Source organism: Chrysochloris asiatica, unplaced genomic scaffold, assembly GCF_000296735.1.
Source record: "Chrysochloris asiatica unplaced genomic scaffold, ChrAsi1.0 scaffold00075, whole genome shotgun sequence".
Lineage (NCBI taxonomy): Eukaryota > Metazoa > Chordata > Mammalia > Afrosoricida > Chrysochloridae > Chrysochloris > Chrysochloris asiatica.
In genome coordinates, this window is record NW_006408593.1 from 15,439,306 (window position 1) to 15,443,214 (window position 3,909).

Genomic DNA, 3,909 nt, shown 5'->3' on the forward strand with positions numbered 1-3,909 from the left:
CACAGTTTCTTCTGGTTTTCAGTTATTAGTATCTAATGACTCAAATTTGTTCTTGAGATGATCTTTAAATTCAGGTGAGATATGTTCAAGGTCATATTTTGGCTCTGTGGACTTGTTTTTAGTTTCTTTAGCTTTAGTCTGAACTTACATATGAGCAATTGATGGTCTGTCCCAGAGTTGTCCTGTGGTCTTGTTTTGGCTGATGATATGGAGCTTTTCTATCATCTCTTTCAAAAAAATCATTTTGATTTTTGTATATTCTATCTGTTGAATTCCATACATACAATTTGTTTTACAAAGTTTTTAAAAAGTGTTTCCAATAATGAAGTCATTGGTCTTTCAAAGTTATATCATGCAATTTCCAGCATCATTTCTATCACAAGACTGCATTTTTCAACTACTGGTCCTTCTTCTTTGCTTCCAACCTTTGCACTCCATTCATCTGTAATTGTCACTACATCTTGATTGCATGTTTAATCCATTTCAGACTTAACAATTACAACAAATTTTTGTTTATTGAGTGTGTTTATTGTACCTTCAAAAGTCTTTAAAATTTGAAATTGTCAAATATGTCTACTAAAGATTTCAGTTATTATTCAAGATCATTCCATTAATGCAATGTAAAAATATTTCTTTTACAGACTTGAAATTAAATATAAAGTAAACCTTTCTTTATTTAATAATCAAATACTTATTTCTATTTTATTTTGTTTATGGTATTAGCTATATATGCGATTTTATTTTTCAAGAAGAAAATTTATGTGGCTGTTGTTAAGTGCTGTGGAGTCAATTTCAACTCATAGCAGCCATGTTTAGTATTTCCAAGCTTACAGACCTTTGTGGGAGCAGAAGCCTCCCGTTTATTTAATAATCTGTCTTTTTCCCATGTATACTTGTAATTTGTCTCTCCATTAGTCTATATGATCACTGTTTTATAAGCCTTGCATTCTTATCATCTTCAGAAGGGTTGGAAAATAATAAATCACAGTACCTATTTGTTGAACGAATAAACAAATTGTCTTAAGTTATAAAAAAATCAAGCAGTCATTATTCTATTTATGGGTAAAAGTTTCCTGATCTCTGAAATATGGACAAAAAGACCATATGGAACAAAGATATTATGTGACTGAGTTCACCCTCTTGGGGCTCACTCAGAGTTTCCAGGTTCAGAAAATATTATTTGCTGTGTTCTTGCTCACCTACGTTATGACTCTGGTGGGCAACCTCCTCATTGTTGTGACTGTAGTGATGAGCCCAACATTGGGCTCCTCTGTGTACTTCTTTCTTGGCTACTTAGCATTTATGGCTGATGTTTATTCTACCTCCGTTACCCTTAATATGATTACAGACTTACTCTACGAGAAGAAAACCATTTCTCTCCAAGCTTGCATGACTCAGCTTTTCATGGGAACCTTATCTGTTGATGCTGAGGTTTTACTGCTGGTGGTCATGGTCTATGACTGTAATGTGGCTATCTGCAAATTCCTGCATTTTATAATTATCATGAACTGATGGGTATCTGTTTTGCTGTTGCTGTTGGCTTGGGTTGGAAGTTTTGTGCATGCTGGAGTTCAGCTTATCTTCTGTGGCCCCAGCATCACTGACCACTTCATCTGTGACATGTACCCCTTATTAAAACTTGCCTGCACTGACAATACATCAATGGTCTCACTGTGTTTGCCAATGATGGGGGAATATGTGTGGTTATCATAATGCTCTCACTCATGTCATACAGAGTCATTCTGTACTCCCTGAATAATCTTAACCAGAAAGGGAGGCACAAAGCATTATCCACTTGTGGCTCCCCACATCACTGTGGTGGTCCTCTACTTTGTCCCATGTATTTTTATGTATGTGAGACTTCCTTCCACCTTACCCATTGATAAACCATTGACTGTGTTTTGTGCTACCATTACTCTTGTTTTGAATCCCTTAATCTATACTCTGATAAATGAAGAGATGAAAAATGTCATGAAGGAGCTCTGGATCACGAACACAAATAAGCTGGCAGACAAATGCATTCCCTGTCCACCATGAATGACAATGCTGGCAATTAAAATACCGGTGACATATCTTCCAGAATCACGGCAACACACAAGCCACCAGAGTATGATAAAGTGACAGACAAGGCAGCCTAAACATCCATCACTGAAAGAATGTGTAAACAAACTGTGGTATATACACACAATGGAATACTATGCATCATTGAAAAATAATGATGAATCTGTAAAACATCTCATAACATAGATGAACATAAAGGATATTATGCTGAGTGAAATAAGTAAATCACAAAAGGACAAATATTGTATGAGACAATTATTTTAAAAACTTAAGAAAAGGCTATCATACTAAAAGAAGCATTTTTTGTTAATTACCAGGGGTGGGAGGGAAGGGAGAGTAATTCACTAGGTAGGGGATAGACATATGTTAGCCTATGTGGTGTGAAGGGTTGTATAAAAGAAAGGTGGAGAACAATGTTCTAGAAAAGGGAGGGTGGCATAAGAATGATATAGAGTGATAACAACACGGCAGCATCCATGGGCTAAAAGGAATAGAATTATACAGCAATAGATATACACAACCTCGAAAAACAGTGCTCTCTGTATGGACTGAGATATAGGCTGAATGGGTAAGGAAAGAACAGTTGCATATCCCATAAATAGATGAGTTTGAAAGAGGATATTTATATATTTATACATGGGTATTTTCTTTTCTTACAAACACAAATGTGAGTGTGAAGGTGGTGGAGCATACAGTGTGCAAAATGAATAAAACTTCTAATATATTATTAAACATCTTAAGGCAATGAGTTGCTTTACCTGAATTCTCAAGACCGTAGTCTCTGGAGACACCATGGTTAAGGTCAATTGGTATAACATAAATCCACAGAGATAATGTTCTGTATCCTACTTTGGTGAATAGCTTCTGGGATCTTAAAAATTCATGAGCAGTCAATTAAGTTGCAGCTTTATTTGTAGATGAAAGAAGAGTGATAAGAATTTAAGAAACTTGGAATCAATTAGCACAATGGTCTAATGGAACATGTGAATATCAGTCTCCATGAGTTCTTCTGAGACCAGAAGAACTAGACAGTGCCTGCTACCACTATCAGTTGCTCTAAAAAGGATCACATCTGGGGGTCCCTGATAGAGTGGGAGAAAATGTGGAACAAAACTCAAAATTGTTAAAAAATAATAATAATAAATGCCGGGTTTACTGGTCAGAAATAGACTGGAGGAACCTGAAACTTTGGCCCTCAATCGCACTTCTGGTCTGGAAAGGAACTCATCTTTGTGGTCCAATTTTCAGTAGATAGGTAGACGTGCAGTGAGGAGATCCATCAGCAACAACGCAGAATACTGGAGCAAGCAGGCTCAGGGGATAGTGCTAGAAATCTGAACCACATATAAAGGAATATTTAGAAGCTTGGAAGGCTTGCAGCGAGGGAAATTTGTAGCAGAATCAAGAAACCCAGTCCTTTCTAATTCAATGCTCAGCTGCTCCCGGAGCCGCCATCTTGGGAGAGACCAAGCGAGGGAAGGATCAGAACAGACAAAAACATGTGGCAGAACTGTGGAGATACAGGTGTGTACATTCTTTTTCTGGTATCTGTTCATTGATCTCTCACTGTCTTTGCACCTCCATTCTGGTGACTAGAGGGGATGCCTGAGCGAATGGACAACAACCCCCACCCCTGGAGGGTTCTACTATGCATGCACACAGATCTACTCGAAATTTAAAGTGACAGTTTCCACTTAAAACCAAATAGCCACCACTCATCTGTCAGTTTGTCGTACTATGGTGGCTTGTGTGTTGCTGTGATTCTGAAAGCTATGCCACTGGTATTTAAAATACAAGCAGGGTCACACATGGTAGACAGGTTTCAGATGAGCTTCCAGACAAAGAAAG

At 37.4% G+C, this 3,909-nt stretch overlaps 2 pseudogenes; both read left to right on the plus strand.

The window, feature by feature from the left end:
- The window catches only part of LOC102812159, a 5,539-nt pseudogene extending 4,601 nt beyond the window's left edge, over positions 1-938 (plus strand).
- Positions 939-1,104: 166 nt separating this feature from the next.
- On the plus strand, positions 1,105-2,037 carry LOC102812535 (annotated as a pseudogene).
- The last annotated feature ends 1,872 nt before the right edge of the window (positions 2,038-3,909 follow it).